This window comes from Heterocephalus glaber, unplaced genomic scaffold (genome assembly GCF_053883595.1).
Source record: "Heterocephalus glaber isolate CG9 unplaced genomic scaffold, H.glaber_assembly_v1.0 deba00001509, whole genome shotgun sequence".
Taxonomy (NCBI): domain Eukaryota; kingdom Metazoa; phylum Chordata; class Mammalia; order Rodentia; family Bathyergidae; genus Heterocephalus; species Heterocephalus glaber.
In genome coordinates, this window is record NW_028258325.1 from 33251282 (window position 1) to 33271588 (window position 20307).

At 43.0% G+C, this 20307-nt stretch overlaps 1 protein-coding gene across 7 annotated transcripts in view; it reads right to left on the bottom strand.

Annotated features, from left to right (window-relative positions):
- Rbm47 (RNA binding motif protein 47) overlaps positions 1 to 20307 on the bottom strand; it is a 157105-nt gene that overhangs the window by 58230 nt on the left and 78568 nt on the right. For 2 of the 7 annotated variants that reach the window (XM_087187508.1, XM_087187501.1), the window contains exon 3: positions 15360 to 15451. The exons of 4 other annotated variants lie outside the window; for them this stretch is intronic. The gene's annotated coding sequence lies outside the window, so the exon portion shown is untranslated. Of the gene's footprint in view, positions 1 to 14493; positions 15289 to 15359; positions 15452 to 20307 lie in introns of those variants that run through there. One more of the 7 variants, XM_087187503.1, reaches the window with a different exon arrangement.

The following is a 20307-nucleotide window of genomic DNA, read 5'->3' on the forward strand; positions in this document are numbered from 1 at the left end:
GAAATACTTACATTTTTAAAATAAGCTTCCTTCATTTTGGACATCACCAAATACTTATTATTTTGTTAAATTTCTCTAATTCTAGACAGCAGAAACAAGTGTCAAGAACTTTTACCAGACCACCTTCAAAACAATTGAGCAAGTTGGTTTTGCTTAGTCCGGTGAATATAATTGGCTTGGGTTATATAATCTAGTAAACATTCTATGGAATTAATATGAGAAAATGAAAGAATGGAAACAAAGTCTTTGTAAATAGGAAGGGGTGGAGGGGTTGAAGGGAGGGCAGGGGAATGGGAAGAAAAATAAGAACCAAGAGAGATTCTGTAAAAGTGCAAATTACCAATGATGAATGTCATTATATTGTATATCTAAAATGTACCAATAAAATTCATTTTAAATAAACCATTCTTAAAAAAAAAAAAACCATTCTAGTAATGCATATCTCAGGATGAAAGTTACCTAAAATTGACACTTTTAAAATTCCCTTTCCTGAAAGTATTACTGGTAAATCTGTGAGGTTCCCTTTAGGGGTCCTTGGCAAGCAAGCTATAGTACAATATTCTATTAAAAATTAAGTATGACCATTGATGTAATAATGTCTGATTGCTAGAATACATAAAGCATTTATATATGGTGTCTGAAAAGATGGATTTTTATTTCTAACAATATATGTTTACCATTCGGTACCTTTACAAACTATGTAAAATGTCACAGTTAACCTCAGGTAAGTACTATTTGGTTTGGCTTGTACCTCCTTATAGCATTTACATTTTACACCTTATGTTAATACCAGCAGCCAATAAATACTTGCTAAATTACTACATAAATAAAGGCAGGGGAGAGACTGTGATGCCAAGATTAGGAAGAGCTACTGTGAACAAAAAATAAACCCCACAATCATTTTTTTTATTACAGAGGGTAAAATTTACAATCTATGGCATATAGATCTTAAACATTAACAAAAAGGCTGTTAGAACATGCTATTTTATTAAATTTTCAGGTGTATGTAAATAGCATGGAGAAAGTTTCCTACAGCAAAGAAAACTTACAACTTGAGAATCACATCTTATTTGATCATTTCCTTCTATTATTCTCAAGCACATCGAACTTATTAAAGCAAATAGAATACTGCACTTATACCACAGTTGGTTGTAGACACATCAGTGACCACAGCCACATTACACTGTTCTTGACGCTGAGGATTTTGCTTCCATTCATTCATTCACTGATTATATTGTGCTCTGCCCAATACTAGGTCCATAATGAGTTCATAATATAGGAAATCGCTGGCTAACACCACCTAGTACTCCCATGCTGTGAACACTTGCAGATCAAAAGATACATCTTATTCCTGCCTGTGGCCCCAGAGCTTAACACAAACTTGAGAAATATTTGATGGACTGAATTGAACTTTAGAGATCATCAAGTTTAACCCTCATTTCCTGGTGATGACCTACCAAGATATTTTTCAAGGTGCTAGAGCTACTTACTAGCTACTGGTAGAGCTAAATGTAAAGGCTGGATTTCTTTTCCCCCAATCAAAAATTCACGTAAAATTCATGGTATAACTGACACCAAATCAATTCAAAATGTACTGGGTTTTCTTTTAGCTCCGAAGTCCACATATCTTTAGAACCAAGTCTTTTCAAAGATCCAATTTGCTGTTCAAACACTGTATTTTCATGCGAATGCTCTTTCTCCTAATTGAATATTGTGAGTTTTCCAATCGAGGCATTATAAGGAAGATGAACAATTAATTATACTACTCAATATTCTAGTCATAAACTTTTAAGAAGTCTTACACAGATAAATACATGCTGAATGAATTCCATTTTATGCAATTCTAAAATAAGCAAAACAAACATTGTGTAAGGAAATCTGAATCTGTGATCTCAGGTGTTGAAGGTGGCCATAGAGATTCACTAAGAGACATGAGAGAACCTCCTGGATTATGCTAATATTCTCTATTTTGATAGGAGCCCGAGTTACACAAGAGCTTGCCTTTGTTAAACTCAATACATGTACACTTAAGATCTGTGCATTTCATTGCACACAAATTTTATCTTTAAGAAACTATAAGCAAATACATTTTTTAGTACCAGGGATCAAACTTGGGACCTTGTGCTTGTGAGGCAGGTGCCAGAACCACTGAGCTATATCCCTGGCCCATTATAAGCAAATATTAACGTTTAGGGTCTTAGGGATATAGCTCAGTAGTAGGGTGGTAGGTTTCTGCACCCAGTATCAAAAAACAAAACAAGATAAACATTTTAGGTAAATCAGGAGTGGTGGTGCATGCTTGTGATTCCAGCAGTTGGGAGGCTGAGGCAGGAGGATTGCTGCAAGTTCAAGGCCAGCCTGGACTACATAGAGAGTTAAGGCTAGCCTGAACTGCACAGTGAGACCCTGTCTCAGAAAAAAATTGATTAGGTGGTAGATATATGGTAAAGCAAGTACAGCAAATTATTAATGGCAGAATAAGGGTTTTGGGTATGTAGGGGTTCACATAAAATTCAAATTTGCTGTATATTTGAAGTAAATAATAAAATGTCATTGAAAAAGAGAATTAAAGCAAACATTCTGTAGGCTTTGTTTGAATCTTTAATGAAGAAGAAATTAAGACAACTGGGGAAATGTGTATAAGAATTAGATATCAGATGTTACCAAGGAATTACTGCTTATTATTTTAGGTATGATCATAACATTGTATTTAAACCTCCATATTCCTAAGGATATACAGAGATACTGGAAGTGAAAACAGTGTCTGAGATTCGCTCTAAAAGATTTCAGTGTGGGCCGGGGATTTAGCTCAGTGATGTCGGTGCCTGCCTCGCAAGCACAAGGTCCCAAGTTTGATCACTGGTGCCAAAAAAAAAAAAAAAAAGATTTCAGTGAATGGAAGTGAGAGTGTCAGATGACAACAGGTAGCAAAATTTTAATAGCTATTGACTATAATCCATGTAATGAGCACAGTGGACTGTACTTTATTCCCTGTAAACTCTAGTATGTGTTTGCAATTTTCAGAAAATGACACTGCTTCTGCTTTGAGTCTCAAGGCATTGGGCAGGGCTGTTCTCATCTGGAGGCTTCACCAGAAGCCTGCTTTGAGACTCGAGAGTCAATTGGTAGATGGCTGCAGTCCTTTCCTTGTGGCTGTATGACCAGGGCTCCCAGCTGCTTACCAGATGTTGGATGGAGGACTTTGGGTCTAGAAGTCACAGCTATTCCTTGCCCTGAGGCTCTGTCTACTGGCATTTCCCATCATAGCTGCTTCTTTAAGGTCAGCAGAAGCATCCCTAACTAGAGCCTTGGACAGCAGTCGATGTTGGGAGTAACAGCCACTAAGGTTTGCCATACCCTGCATTCTGGCAGCAAGCCTTGGGTCCCCCTCATGTTTGAGAGGAGATTGTAACACCAGGGGGTGGAGACCATGGGCAAACTTGGAGTTCTGTCATCCACAGAAAGCCCCTGAAGACACATGGGGCTCAGGGAGGAGATTTGAAGGCAGGAAGTCTGGTATCTGTTCCTGCCCTGTTTAGTTGTCCCCGGTATCTACAGGTGATTGGTTCAACCTCCCATGGACACCAAACTCTGCAGGAGCTCAAGTCCCTTATAAAAAATGGCATACAGCCTTGCAACATACCCCTTTATACTTTAATTCATCTCTAGGTTACTTATAATACCTAATAGATGTATATGCTCTATAAATAGCTGGCTGCCATACTGGACAATGCAGGCCTCGATCCATACAGTCATCCGGAACAAGAGATTCAGGCAGAGTTAGATCAGTAAACACTGAAATGTTGAATACCAAAAAAACCCCAAAAAAATCAGGGGCCGGGGATTTAGCTCAGTGGTTCCACCGCCTGCCTCACAAGTGCAAGGTCCCAAGTTCGATGCGCAGTACCAAAAAAAAAAAGAAAAAAAAGAAATGTTGAATCCAGTCTGGTAGAGAAGCTAATCTAACCAATGCTTTTCCATTCCAATAATGAGGAGGCTCCAATACTATTTAATGCATTATTGAAATCTAAAAGCCAGAGATTTAGCTCAGTGGTTCTGCTGCCTGCCTTGCAAGCGTAAGGTCCCAAGTTCTATCCCCAGTACCAAAAAATAAAAATAAAATGTGTCTAAAAGTTGACTTTTCTCAAAACTTACTAGATGGGCAAGATGAGAGTCAAAGAGAGCTCAGCAGCTCAAAGTCCCCTCTTGTTGGGTTTGAGTTTGTCCTGTCCAGACACACAGTGCCCTTCCTGACCCTGTATGTATCACCCCACACAACACACATGCACGCAAGACACCTTGAGCACACACACAGCTCTTCCACCCTCCCCCTGCTTCCCCTCGCTGAGAAGAATCCATCCACAACCTGGTCTACAGCACAAACCATGCTGCCCGGCCTTCAATCAGAGCACATCAGAAGGCATTTACACAAAGGCCAAGTCTGGGCATTTGACAGCCCCTTCTGATGTAGATTTGAAGCAGGTCTCCCTCCTTGCTCCTGGGTTCCCAGGGTGGTACACCGTGTTGGGCAAGTCATCTGATGCACCTTAATCTTCTTGACACGTTTCCCATGACAAATTTGATACGTCCTTGTTACTTGGTCCAAAAAAGGAGTACAGAGTGTCGCTGGGAAGAATCAAGCCTGGTCTGAATTGAGGGGAAATGAAGCATGAAGGAGGAAGTGAACCGAACTCCCTGAGTGTCGCTAAGAAACGTTTTTACCCAGCTATGAGCACGTCTTCCTGTTTGCCCTCTATTTGGTGAAAAGCATGGGGAGGGTGGAAAGGAGGGAGGAGAGCGAGGCAGGAACTGCAGGTGAGTCAGAGGCTTCAGTGACATAGACCTTGAGGTTTGTTAAGCCTGGAAAAGGGCTGTGTTTCAGCAGTGACTAAACTCTGACATTTAGATCTTCCCTGTTCCTTCACTGCTTGTCTTTGAAACAAGCACTACAAAGACTTGAAACCAGAACCTCCAGCTGAGAGGGAATAATAACTATCAGGAAAGCTGATCCTGCTCACAATGCGGGTAGGGAGAGATGGATGAGGTCAGGATAGCCCTACTGGTGATCTCCAGGAAGGTCGAAAGCTGCTCCTCATGGTCCCCTGCTGTTCATTGCCACTGTTCTGGAGATGTCCCAGCAGCACTGGTGTCAGTGATGTTTATCAGTGACATGTACGACATGCTTCCTCCAATTAGACTAGAAATGCATGTGAGCCATGAAAGGCCTAAGGCAGTGGGATGGGGAAGACACACACAAGCGCGCGAGCACACACTCTCACACTCAGCTGTGGGGCTTCTTATTAAACATCATACAAAAGTTAACCTAACCTATCATGATGGTACATTTCTGAAATCTCCGAATACTGGGAGCCTGAGGCAGGAGGATCGCAAGTTTTAGCCCAGCTTGAGCAACTTAGCAAGACCCTGTCTCAAAACATAAATAAATAAACAAATAAATAAATAAATAATAAATGGGGGTATGATCAGTGCAAAGGCCCTGGGTCCAATCCTGTATGTATGTGTGTATGGGGGGAGTATCATAAAAAAAAGAGAGAATGAGATGAAATATATATTATATATATATATATATTTTTTTTTTGGTACTGGGGATCGAACTTGGGACCTTGTGCTTGCAATACAGGCGGCAGAACCACTGAGCTAAATCCCTGGCCCTGGATTCTTTAAAACAAAGTTGTAAACCCGTTCATCTGGTGTTCAGATTCATCAGAGCTGGTCTTCTATTTTGCATTCTATTTTAGAACAGAATTTCACTGGTGGAATTATTGAATTAAGCTGTTTTTTTTTTTTTCAGACTGTGTCTCTCTATGTAGTTCGGGGTGGCCTCAGACTTGAAGCAATCCTCCTGTCTCAGCCTCTCAAGTGCTGGGATTACAGGCATGCACCACCATGTTTGGCTAAGGTTCTTGACATACACTGCCTCACGTGCTTTCCTGCACGGGGTGCACTGATGAGTGGCCACCAGGCACAGGCAGGTAGGTTGGTCTGAGAGGCAGGGTGGCTCCTCGCTGTTTTGCAGTGGGTTATTTGTGAGGATAACTTTCTTCCTTAGGCTGTAAACCACGTTGTTTCTTTCATGAATTAGACTGGGTCTTTCTACTTCTCTCCTCCTTCAAAGTTTATGATAAATTCTTAACAAAAATTGGACTAATAGAATACTGGATTGTTGATTACATTGTTTTGAAAATCTCTCACCACCAAAAATTATCATCATTCTTTTAATTTGTTCACATTCTACTCAAATTCCTTGTTTTGGGACATAATTTTCACGTGGCATTAGAAAGAGGCCATTTATAAGATATTTGCCAATAGTAGATTTTTTTTTTCAACAAAAGATTTCCTTAGGGAAGACCAAGGACTTCCCTCCGCTAAGAAAATTGTGAAAGTGAAAATGTTTCTTTAATAATTTGGTTGCCATTTGCATTTCAGGGCAAGATAAAAATTCCTCAATTTTCCTTTATGCAAAGATAAAAAATTCTCATATTTATTTGTTTGTTTGCTTTTTGGTACTGGAGATCAAACTCTGATCTTTGTGCTTTCGAGGCAGGTGGTGGAACCACTGAGCTTTATCCCCAGCCCTCGTATTTATTTTATTTTTTGACAGTACTGGAGATCAAACCCAAGCTTCACACACGCTAGACAAGCGCTCTATCTCTGACTTTCACTCAGGACGGGACTTTTTATCTTTAAAAGAAGTATACTCACATTCACAAGCCAGCATCCCCTGATATTTAATTTTTCTATATAACATGCAAGTGAATGTTACTTCCTAATGTTTAAACAAATTTAGCCAGGTGAGATAGCACACGCCTGTAATCTGAACTATGCTGGAGGTGGGGCAGGAGGACGGCACATTCAAGGCCTGCCTGGGCAACTTGGCAAGACCAGGTCAGTCTTTTTTTTTGGTGCTAGGGATCGAACTCAGGACCTTGTGCTTGCGAGGCAGGTGTGGTGCCACTGAGCTACATCCCAGCCCAAGACCCAGTCTTGAACAAACAAACAAACAAACAAAAAAACAAAGCTGGCCATGTAGCTCAGTGGCAGAGCTCTTGGCTAGCAAGGTGGAGGCCCTGGTTTTAATCCTTGGTATTTAAAAACAAAAAAACCCCTTTTTTTGTAAATCATAAAATGCTCCCCCAAAAACACAAACTGTGAGTGGACCACAGCTGAGATACCAGGCAAGAGCAGGGAGAAGTTCCTCTAAGTCACAGAACTAGAGGAGAGGGTCCGGAAGTACGTCACATCCTTCATTCCTGGTGTAGTGTTCTTTCCACAAAACCCATTCTCTGATAATTTCTACTATTGAATTATTTTTAATTTTAAAATTCCAATTCAAATACTTATTATTTTATGTAGTTAATGAAGCCCTTATCATATGGTAAGTAGGGTTCAAGTCAATGGTGGAGGTTCCTACTTTAACTACCATCATTATATGATATTTTATCTGACATATCTATTATCAAACAATAGCAGGGACTCTACAAATAAATTGCTTTCTTCCTCTTTTTCCCCTTCCCCTTCCCCTTCCCCATCTCTTTCTCCTTTTCTTTCTGCTTCTTTTTATGGCAGCAGTTGGGACTGAATGGTAGGTGCTCTGCCACTGAGCTACATCCACACTTCTTTTGAGCAAGGTCTTCCTAAATTTCCCAGGCTGACCTTGAACTTGCAATCTTTCTATTTCAGTCTCCCAAGTAGCTAGGATTACAGGAGTGCATCCATACTGGCTTCCAATATTCTTATTTTAAAATGAAAGAATAGGCTGTTCCTATGGCTTTACAATAAAAAGCCTATTTTATTAGAAAAGCAGAATACAACCTTTGGTTTCTACTCAAAGTTCAAGTTTGCATTTATGGTTGGTACAGAAATGGTACTTACTTAAACAATGGCTAATTTAAATGTTGAGGTTTCACGTTCCTGGGGCAGGGGAGGTTCACATGGGACAATGTTCCATCTCTTGAATCCACTGTTAAGAGTCTAGTTCCATTCGTGTGTGCAGACTTCCATCCAGGGAATCCTGCTGGAAGGGGTGGCAGGCCAAGATCCACTAGACACCCATGAGGTGCAGGTACTTCCACAGATGGGGCATTGTAGCAATCAGTCCCAACAATAACCACAAAGGTTGGGATATTTGTGCAAAAAGTGAAAGTGCTGTACAGAGCAAGTCATAGCCTTGGGCCAGCAGAGGCTCTTTCACTATGTAACTGGAGGGCAAATCCAGCTGGCCAAGCTTAGGACAGTGTTTTTTTACCCAACTGGCATTGAAGGTATCTTTCTGGCTGCCTTGGTATCTATGAACCGCCCCAACTGCCAGCCACCTTTGTAGCTGGAAACCACTCAATTCTGCTACTTCTGCTGCCTGAAGACTTTGACCTTTGGAGGAGGAGGAGAACGATTTACCCAGGAGCCAAATAAGCAGCAACTTGCATGTTTCTCGCCAACTTGCCTTCACAAAAATCCTGAGAGTTAAGGAGATCTTGGGGCCCATCCGAGTTCACCCACCCGAGCGTCTCCTGCCCAAGGAGTGGCCCTTCCCCAGCATCCCCAGTGAGGGGACACTGCTCTTGCCAAAGGACACAGTCTGGTCCCATGCCACCTAACCTGTTTTCCTTACAGCTCCAACAGTTAAAACCAACTTCAAAACGGAATGAACATGAACAGCATGTACTTTGCAAACATGTACTAATAAAAACAAAAGTGAAAAAAGTAAATTGGAGCTAACACAGCACGTGTCTTTCTCTAGTTCTAAAGAATGCATCTATTTGTCAGGAGGAGACTCCCAACAATTTGCTTTCCATCTCCTGCACTGACCTCAGTTACTGAGCAGGTAACTGAGAGACACTGTATTCTGATAGGTGGCAGAATGACACGAGGATCTGGATGTACTTCGGGGTCAAATTAATTGTAGTGTGAAGGCAGGCGCTGGCATTTACATGATGTGTGGCTTTGGGCAAGGCATTTGGCTTCTCAGTGTCTCAGTTTCCCCATTTGTAAGAAGGGGTAACTAGCACATTATTCTTAGGAAAACTGGGAATAATACACATGAAGTACTTAGTGCAATGCTTGACACAGAGAAAGTACACAGAAGTTAGTCTGATGTGAGAAAGCAGCATGCACCGGTCATGCTGAAGAAGCCGCCTTTAATCTGACACAGTGCTGTGGGTGGCAGCAGGTGCCCTGGGAGTAGCTGGGCACTGGGAGGTGGGAGTCTGGGTTCAGCTTTTACCCTAAACAGCTGTGTGACCTGGGCTTCTCCATTTCTACATTATTATGTACAGAATGGGCACATTTAACATTCCAGAACTTTTTTTTTAAAGCTAAATATAAAAATTAGTTGAGAAAGTACTTTTTAAAACTATACAAACAGGGGCCGGGGATTTAGCTCAGTGGTTTTGCCGCCTGCTGCACAAGCGCAAGGACCCAAGTTCGATCCCTGGTACCAAAAAAACCCCCAAAATCTATACAAATACAAGATATTGTTCCTGTGGTTGTTCATAAACTTAAAAAGGATCCATTCAAAACAACCTTTGATGGCTGCTTTCAAGCACTGCCCCATGAAAGAACTTTCTACCAACTGTGACAATAATAAGGCCTTTGTCACAGAGAATGTGGCCACCTCTTCCTCTTTCTAGAAAGGACCTGAAAGGACTGAGACACTTCCAGGGTAGGTGATGCATCCCCCTGGGCAGAGGGTGACCGAGTCAGCTCACTGCGCCTCATTGAAATGAGGACTGGACCACATGTGCTTTATTGTATTAATGCAAAGCTTAAAACATAGGCTCCTGGGTTTGCAATTAGAAAAAAATATTGAGATGGTACATGCTCTCTTGTGTCTGGGACTGTTTTCTGTAGTGTGCATTTGTGAATCGCATCTTTGTAAGAGGGGAAATCAAGAAAGGTAAAAAGAAAAAGAAATCTAGAAACTTCAGGCCCTCACCCCATCCCTGAACTCTGCTCAATTCCAAGATGTTTGGCTGCATAAGACTCCAACAAGCATTGCGTGAGCATGTGGGGCCCTCTCTGAGTTAGCATTTTAAGAATTTTCTCAAATTCAATTTTAAAACTTGTGCCCTTGACTCCAAGGAAACTTCTCAGCAACTCAGATTTACAATTCACCTAACTTTCTAATGGTGATTAAGTATTTTCTTAAAAGAACCTCAACAATTGTTAAATACTCTACAAATTTGAGGATATACCATAATACAGAATATGCCATGTACATCTGAAAAGAGAAAGTCATAAGCAAAAAAACAAAACAAACAGACAAAAATATCCAAAGTCTTATTTTCAAAATGAAATATATTCCAAAGGGAAAGAGAAAAAAGGCCCTTGGCCAGCTTTCCAAAGACACACATTGGTACTGTGATATGAAGCTGAGATGGGCAGGGGCTCAGTGGCACAGCTCTTGCCAAGCATGGGCAAGGCCTTGGGTCCAAACCTCAGAATCTCAAAAAAAGAAAAAGCTGATGCCAGGCATGGTAAATTATGACTGTAATCCCAGCACTTGGGAGGCTGAGACAGGAAGACTGCTAGATAGCTGCCACTTTGAGGCCAGTCTGGGCTACACAGCGAGACCCTGTCTCAAAATAAATGAACAAAACAAAACTACATGGATGAATATTCATATATTTGGTCCTTTATTGAGCACCTAGTATATGGACAGACATAAATGTCGAGTTAAAGAAGCCAAATACAAAAGAGCACATATTGTAAGATTCCATTTTTATGAAATCCAAGAAGAGCCAAAGCTAATCTGTGGCTGGGGGGTGGGGACCTAGGAAGGAGAGGTGGGGTTGCCGAGGATGATGACAATGTTCTACACTCTGATCCAGGCAGCAGTCACACAATATGCACAAATGCATCCAGATGTATATGTAAGCTTTATACCCAGAATACCTAAAATGTTTAAAAATATTTTTCAAAATACTGTTTTGAGGCAGTCATATGGATTCCTCTGATGTTTGCCTCTAGTCTCTTTCACATTTACATGAATGGTAAGTTGATTCATTGGTGTCTCAATTGTAGAAATTACTTGAATATAAAAATGATCAAGTAATTGAATTGACCCATTGAAGCAAAAACCCTATTACTGTCTTGGATGAAAGCTTTTCTAATTGATTTGTATTCCTCACTGCCAGTTTTGTTTGTTTGTTTGGGGTGGTGGTGGTGGTGGTACAGGGGATTGAACCCCCAGCCTTTGCACTGAGCCACATCCCCAGCCCTTTTTATTTTTTATTTTGAGACATGGTATTTTTGCTAAATTGTTCACACTGACCTTGAACTTTGTGATCCTCCTGCCTCAGCCTCACCAGTATCATGGGGCATGCACCACCATAGCCATTTTAAACAAAAGCTATAGAACACTCTGTTCTTAGCCAGCCAAGCTTATCCTTAGAAATCTGCATGCTCATGCTCAGGTGAGATGGAGCAATGGCTTCCAGGGTCATTAATTCTCTGCTGAGTGACAGTGGTTGCTGGCCCTTTTTATCTGCTGCTGTTTCTCACTCCTGCATTCCTGCCTCTAACCACCCCTGTCCTCATTTATCTTCTTTCATTCATTAATTTATTCACATATTTGATCCATTTTGGAGCACCTGGTATGTACTGAGCACTGGGGATAGAGTAGTGAATCAAGTAGACATGATCCTTGACCAAAGGGAACCTGTATTTATCCAGGGAGGCAAGTATAAAACAAGTGTGAGTTGTATATTGCAGCAGAAGTACAGGACCTAATTTAGGGGCAGGATGGTTACCTTGAAGAAGTGCTATTTAAGAACTGAGAGATGGGAATGATCCCTTAGTAAGTACTGAATGAATGAATGAATGAATGAACAAATGGTCACTAGCCTGGCAATGAGGAGAAGCGAGAGATCTGCACTGAGAAACCAGACGTGTTATTGAAAGCTGTCTAAACTAAGAGTCCACGAGCCCTGAGTGTGGGCTGGCAGAATTACAGCATTAATTCTGACCATCAAGGAGCGTACTGCCTCCCTTGAGGCCTTGCGTCACTGGACAAGTGGAGGAGTGTTGGCGTCACTTAGATAAACTGTAAGTCCTCGGCTTATATTGCTTCCTACAGACACAGCAACCAGCAATGGCGCATTACTCTGGGAAGCTGGCTTCAGGTTGCCTGGAGGGGATGGATCCTGGGTCCCCACACATGTGACTTTTCAGCAGTCCCCACACACACGCCGAATGGGTGGGGTGTCACCCACCCATGCTTTACTACAGCCATGACAGTTCTGTCCAGAAAAGTCACAGCAGACCTGCCTTCTGGGGCCTTATCACACGTTGCAAAATGCCACTTACTTTGGCGTCTACCATTGTTCTTCCTGCTATTTTTTTACAAATCGAGAATAACTAGCAGTCTAAATCAGGCACCACACCTGTAATCCCAACTATTTGGGAGGCTATGGAAAGAGGATTACAAATTTGAAGCTAGTCTAGGTAACTTAGCCAGATTCAGTCTCAAAATAAAAACTTCAAAAAAGGACTGGGAGTTGTAGCTCAGTAGTAGGGCCTTGCCTAGCATAGGTACAGGTTCGATCCCTGGTATAGCCAAAAATACAAACCTTTTAAAAAAGAGTAATTAGCATTCTAAAGGACAGTTTGGACACATAACAATCCTTGTAGAGACAGATATTAGTCAATTCTATGCCTTATAAAGCCAACCTGACATAAAAGCATTGTTATCACCTCAGATTTCGCAGCAGCAAAGTTGGAAATGCCAGCGATGTGGGCCAAGTTATTCAGGGCTTAATTTGATGCATGACTTGATCCATCAACAAACTGCAGTGAAACTCTAAGAACCCCTGACAAGAGGTGTAAATGTAACCTTCAGTGACCCCACTTTCTTAGGATACCAGAGATCCTGGGAACATAAAATCCAGTCAAACCAAAGGAAAGGATTGCACAGAATAACAGTTTTCCTGATGGACTAAAGTCAAGACAAGGAGTAACACTGCCTAAAAATGGTTTGTGTTTAGACTTACTTTTTCCTAGAGTCTTTCTGTGCCTCTAATGAAATTTCAGACTGAACATCAGCCTACTTTACAGTGCATAGAATGAACATATAAACTCCTCTTCGGAACAGAGTTTTTCTCTTGGATTTATGTGGTATCACAGAAGGTCAAAAACTTCACGGTCGCTTAAGAATGTAAGTGCACCTATGTGATGGGCAGATTTTCATATCCCTGTTTCGAAATCTTACAAGAGAGGTAAGAAAAGTTTAATCCACTTGCAAAACAGTTACGTAAACTTTCTGTGGTCGAGGTAATGAAATGACTTGCTGCTAAACCCAGACGTCTGTTATGGATTAAGCAGATACCAAATCTGCCATCCTCCTGGGAAACCCAATGTCAATGCTTACAACCTCCAGGCTGTGAGACTGAGTCCTGTTTGCCTAAACACACAAAGCCAACAGGGAAGTATTTCCCCCACCCCGCGAGAGAAAGTTCCTCTAGTTTCCAAAGAATTATTTCTCTGAGCCATTTTAAAACGACTGGAAATTTATCAGAAGACCCTTGGCTTAGTAACTGCCAACATCACTGGGCAAAAATGAACACAAGTTGTGTTTTTTCAGAATTAATGAGGTTTTAAATTTTAGTACCATCTTCCTACTTTTATCTGGTCCAGTCCACAGGCCAAAGATTCCATATGGTTGTTATATTTCATGTATTAAACTGCAATACTTCCACCCCAGAACTGGTGACTACAGAAACCTTTCAGAGCTATTCTTTTTCTAGATTTTCCTATTCACTATTTGTTTTACCACTGACAACACAGGTATCTGTGTCCACGATCTTGCTATTACAATGATCACATGTAAACAATTGATTAAGGTTCTAGTTTTATCACATACACTCACATTTTCTACACCAAAAAAGTTAGAGTATAAAGACACAGGACTCCCAAGAACTACTTATTCCTTGGTTTCTCCAGAACCAAGACTAGTCCTGCTCTAAAACACAGACAGTGGCAGTCTTCAGGCTGACCTTTAATTTGTTGTTATCGCATCAAAGTTTAACAGAAGGGAGGGGGCAGGGGTAGAAAGTATGAAAGTATTTTCATGAAACCAGAGCCACCATTTAGCAAAACCTTCGGATGGAATGAGTCACCCTGGGAAGCACAAGGTGACTCGCTACCTAGAGACCAGGCACCTGTCACCAAACTCCTTGCTAAAATGAATGCTAATGTCCGATTCGGTCCTTGGTAAATCCTCAAGCACAGGGAGATTCTACCCCGATCCCGGGACAGTTCTGTCCCTCTTGCAAAACCAAAAACAACATTTGGCTTCACATGACAATTCTCCAGGTGCCCAGAGCCACACAGCCACCGAGAAAGAGAATTTGAAAGGAATTCCTTCTAACCACCCTCCTTTCCCTCCCACCACCCCTGTTCTGTCAGCCGAAAGGAGCCCAAATTGCATGTAATCTGTAATTTTAAATATTAAAAAATACTGAAGCGCGAAACAAGTACCTCCCAAACACCTGGCGCTTGCTTCCCAGCTCGCTCTCTCCTCCCACGCTCTGGCAACGGAATGCCCTTCAGAACCATGGCTCAGTGCTTTGGGTAAATGTTTTACGAGACACTAAACAGCCTATGTCCCACCCTGAGAGCAAACACCATTGAGAGAACACAATATAATGGTCGCAAAGATATCGTGCGATGTACAATAATGTCAATGAACAAGCAGGCTCCATTTCCACACTTCTCATAAGGAGAGAAAAAAGAAAAAGGACCCCAAATGTGCAGAGGGGGGGTGTACGTGAGAGGGCTGGGGAGAGCTAGCAGGAAGGACATCTAGAAATAAGCCCCGGTACTAGGGGCTTTTTGTTGTTTTGTTTTGAAGCTGGCATTGTGATAAGCTCGTTGTTCTAATCCCAGCAAGCCCTGGCTTGCCACACTGAAAGGCGTATAAGGCAAGAGTTAACAAAGGGAGCGTCCACGGGGCACGTGTACACGGCAGCGACAGGATATTCCCCATGTACGGTATTTCTACTCGGTAGAGAAAATGCATCTTGAAAAAGATTTTCCCAAACTGTCTTTCACAATAACCAAACCTACACCTTGTTTTCCATACCCTCCAAGTTGGTCTCAGTTAAAGAGCAACTCTGCTGCAAACCAGAAGTCTTGCATTCCATTCATGTTAACAATTACAACTGGAGGATCACAGAAACCTCTAGCACCCAGCGATCAGCATGCCCAGAATGTCAGGTGCCTCCTGGCACCGCTGGGGTTAAGTAGAAAAGGAGAGGGAATGGGGGTCACCTGTCTACCTGCTCTACCCATAGCGCCTCAGGAGCTCCACAGGGTCCAAGCCTCAGTGGGCAACACACACCTACCTGCGTCCTCAGCTCCAGGTGGGGCCGTCTGAGAAAGGAGTTATTCAGCCCTGTGAGCCCTGCTCACCAAAGGACAGCAGACCCAGGACTGCCTAGAGAAGGAGCAAGAGTTTGCTTTGGCTTCAGAATTACACACACAGGTTAGGCAAATAGGAAAGGGCCTGCTCTCGTCCCTGCCCCCACCTCAGTCCCCAAGAGCACTCATAATGCTGCATTGCAGACGTGTAAGATGTCTGGTCGAGTGGAAAGGAAACTGAAGGAAGAATTGAGACCACAGTTTTTCTACGCTCCAGCTGTGTGACCTTAAGCAAGTACCTTGACCTCTCTGAGCCTGTTTTCCTCATTTATGAAATTTTAAAAATCAAGAGCCCTGGAAGGTGTCTGAAAGAACTGACAGCTCTCCAACCGGGAGCAGAGCCATCCTCCAAAGCAGGGTTGGAAGAATTTTTGCCTTTGTGACCCCATCCTCCCTACCTTCTAGGTAGGGGTCTCATCTTATGTTCAGTTTCCTCGGGTTACAGAAGCTCTGGGTTAGTTCTGTGACTGAAAGCAATTCACTGGACTTCTGGGTCAGAGTGACCAATCTGTTTTGGGTGGGTATCACCAATGGCCGCTTATCTGCCCTTATCTCCGGGCTCAGGGGCAAGTGACAGGGCCGGGCAGCCCTGGGCTGTCTTCTGGAGGCTTGCACAACTGCTCTCCTCCTCTGCCCTCTGACACGATTAGCCAACCCGGTCTTCCGGGCTTCTCCCTCTCTCCTGGCTGCTCTCCCCTCTTTCCCAGCCTGGTTTCCTGGAGAGAAGAGAGGGGACCATGGCGTGAGCCCTCCTTGTGGCTATGACACAGGCGCCTCCCGGTGCAGTGCGGGGCACTGGCGTGGTGATCACCCAGGTTCCCGGGAGAAGAGAATGGAGGGTGGAGTCCTCACTGGGCCTGAGGCTGAGGCTGCCGCTCACCGCCTCTCCCCACAGTGCTGCAAGTCCCCTGGGCCTCCTCCATGCCCCAGGGACACAAGCTCCGCCTTCTCACCCCCTTCCTTGCTCTCCGGGGCTGCTCAGCCTTTCGTTCCCATTCTTAGGGTCTGGCCCGGCCTCTTCTGGGCAGTCCTGTCCTTGTTGCCCTTCCAGGCGAACCCAAGAAGAGTGAGTCCCCAAAGTGACACCTCCAGGGAGCTTCTCTGGCGCTCACCTCTTTGGGAGCATGTGTCCTCCCAGCCTCCCATGTGGACTCCCCGGCTCTCCGTCTGCTCTAGCCTCCCAGTCTGGGAACTTAGCTGGACGCTGATGGATAAATGTGAAGACCTGAAACCTGAATTGAAAGCCAGAGCCCAGCGGATTGTGGTGGCCCACACCTATAATCCCAGCACTCGGGAGGCTGATGCAATAGCCTAGCGAGTTCGAGGCCAGCCTGAACGCCAGGGAGACCCTGTCTCATTGCTCTCAAAATATCTCAACCCTTTTCTTGTTTTTTCTTTTTTTGTTGTTGTTATTGTTTTTTGTTTTGTTTCGGTTTGGGTTTTGAAACAGGATCTGTTATGTAGTTCAAGCTGGCCTTGAACTCACTAAGTACCCCAGGCTGACCTCAAACTTGCAGTTATCCTGCTGAGATACCATCTCATTCCAAAAAGAATGGCTGCTATCAAGAAATCAGCCAATAACAAATGCTAGAGGGACTGTGGAGAAAAAGGAACCCTTTTCCACTGTTGGTGGGCGTGTAGATTGGTGCGACCACTGTGGAAATCAGTGTGGAGATTTCTCAAAAAATTAGGATTAGAAGTTCCATTTGACCCAGCTATACCTCTTCTTGCTATCTTCTCGAAAGAATTAAAAGCATCCTACCACAGTGATATATGCACACCCATGTTTACAGCAGCACAATTTGTAATAGCTAAACCCTGGAAACAGCCCAAATACCCATTGACAGATGAGCGGATAAAGAAGATGTGTTTTTTTTAATACAATGGAGTACTACTCTGTCATAAAGAAGGATGCGCTTGAGACATTTATAGCTAAATGGATGCACCTTGAGACCATACTCTTAAGTGAAATAAATCGGACACACATGTTTAAATGCCACATTGTTCTCTGGTGTGAGAAACCGAAAGTGTAAATAAGGGCTGAAATGTATAATTGATATTGGGAAATGGGAAGAAAGTGTTCAAATGGGAAGGGGAACAAAGGAAGAGAGAGGGAGAAAGGAAGAAAGGGACAAGAAAAAAAAGTGAAAATAGAAGGAAAAAATGGAAACAAAGCTTCTATACATAGGAAGGGGAGGGGCGAGGGGAGAATGGAATAAAATAAAATTTATTTCTTAAAAACTTGCAGTTATCCTCCTGCCTCAGCCTCCTGAATACTGGGATTACAAGCGTATGCCAGCATGCCTGGCTTTATTTTTTTATTTTGATACAGGGTCTCAGGGACTTGCTAATTCACTAAATTGCTCAGGTTGGGCTTGAATTTGCTATACACTCCTGCCTCAGTCTCCTAAAGTGCTGAAATTACAGGCCTGTGTCACCATGCCTGGCTTTTTTTTCATTTTTAAAAACTGAATAAGAAAAATTAATTATAAGGACAAGCTAGCAGCTGAGCTAGCCATTAAACCACACCAAAAAAAAACCCCCAAAAACAAGCACTGCTCATTATGTGTGCACAATGACCATGAGCTTGACAGAAGAGGTCTCATTTGGTTGTATCAAACAGGTCAGCAGACAGAGAATCCAGGCAGGTCTCCCTGGAGCTCGAGCTCACCGCCTGAGTCACACTCATGTCCCGGGACAGGTCTGCCTGTACATGGAGGTCCACCTGCCCTTATCTTGTGCCTCCCTGTGTTAGAGCCAATTGGGCCCTGTTCTTCACGACCCCCCCCCACCTTCTCCGACCCCTATACCCACCTCCGTCAGTCCAGTCTATTGACCAACTCTGTCCTGAGGCCTCATCTGACCACAAAACCCAGCTAAGCAGTGTGGGTTCCTGCACCTCTGCTAAACCTTTTTGGATCATTTTTTTCCCCCTGTGGTCACAAATTTGGTATTTGATTTAAAACCCTGTAGGTTGTGTTAAGACACTGTGGTTTTTTTCTTTTTTCTTTTTAGTATTTGTATGCTGCTCTTGTTTTGTATTCTTTTTCAAGGACTCCTTGTGCTCTATACAGTGCTTGGGATGCTACTGGATTCACTGCTATCTCATGCTGCTCACAGACTAAGTTATGTGTCCCCGAGAAAGCACTGCGGCTCCTGTTTTATGTAAGTGGTTTACAATAACACTTCCTGACTCCAGCCACACAATTCCAAGCTGAATCTTTGCTCTTCTGTATGCCAAGGTAAAGGTGTACCCTGGAACTTTCAACTACAGAGTTCTGGTGGAGCAGAATAAGAACCTGAGGAGATTGCCGCCCTGTCCCGCAGGCCTGTTTTAGAGCATGGGTCAGCTTTAAGGGCTGATTCTACCCTGGGTATCTGTGAGGCCATACATTTGGCCTGCAGAATGGTTTTAGAGTCTGCAAAGGGTTTTGAGCTCCCTGGGGACATGGAAAGAGAAAAGGGAGAAGGAGACGTGGAGACTTACTCTGGAGCATCTGGATATCCCAGAACTCTCCAAAGGCCTGGGAACTCCCATAGGTCACTTAAAACCCTCATGTCTATGGAAAGGACTTTGAAGAGCCAGGAGGGTAAGCTCAGAAATGGCTTCCCGCCCAGCCAGGCCTTAACGCAGACCAGAAGGAAGATTCCAGAAGCCTTTGGTGATCTCCCAAGTTGCCCAAGCAAGGAGAGGATGGAACAGGCAAGAGAGCACGTGAGGAATCTACACTATCCAGAGCTGTCTTTCTTTCACTGGGAACATTAGGTCCTAGACCAGAAGTTCTGTACAGTCCCTGTAACCCTAGGAAGTCACCAAGACTCTTTAATTCACTACATTGACATTTGTGCTAGTGACAAGAAGGCAATGGTACATAAAATCTGCTGCCACTGTAAAAGGCAGCCACTAAAATGGACTCATAATCATGACATTTTCATCACCAGGCACTCCAAGGTGTTTTGCTTTTACTTTGTTTTTAAAAACCCAGTTTCCTTAAGAATGTATGTCATAGCCAGGCGTGATGGTACATACCTGCAATCTCAGGTACTGAGAGGCTGAGGCAGGAGAATTGCAAAGTCAAGCCCAGCCTGGGCAACCTAGCAAGAACATGTCCCAAAATAAAACATAAAAAGGACCAGGGATGTAGCTCAGTGCAAAGGACCTGGGTTCTATTCCCAGTACCATATAAATAAGTAAGTAAGTAAATAAATAAATAGCTGGGAATGTAAATTAGTAATAGACCACTTGCCCAGTGTGCTAAAAGCCCTGAGTTCAATTCCCAGAAGTGGGGAAAAAACCACCCTCTACAATAAACAGTGTTTTGAGCCAGGGATTTAGCTCAATGGTTCCACTGCTTGCCTCGAAAGTGCAAGGTCCCCAGTTCAATGCCCAGTACCAAAAACAAAACAAAACAAAAAAACCAGTGTTTTGATAAAGCAGTAAAATATTAATTTTATTAAATCTCAACTCTAAAATATATGGAAAGTGGGCTGGGGATTTAGCTCAGTGGTGCTGCTGCCTGCCTCGCAAGTCAAGGTCCTGAGTTTGATCCCTGGTACCAAAAAAAACAAAACGAAACAAAACTGAAATATATGGAAAGTACAATAAAGCTCTATTGTGTACCAAATTATGATGGTCATCTCCAGGAGAAACAGTGTATGACTAAGTTGCTGGTGAACTAGCCACTTTGGTCCTGGAATGTCATCTGTACTTGAAAGAACTACCTACAGTTATTTAGTCTTTGATATTTCACAGATATGTTCTAGGAAATGAAAAAAATGCCAGGTGTGGTAGCACATGCCTGTAATGTTAGCACTCTCTGAGGCTGAGGCAAAAAGATTACAAGTTCAAGGCCAGCCTGGGTAACTTAGCAA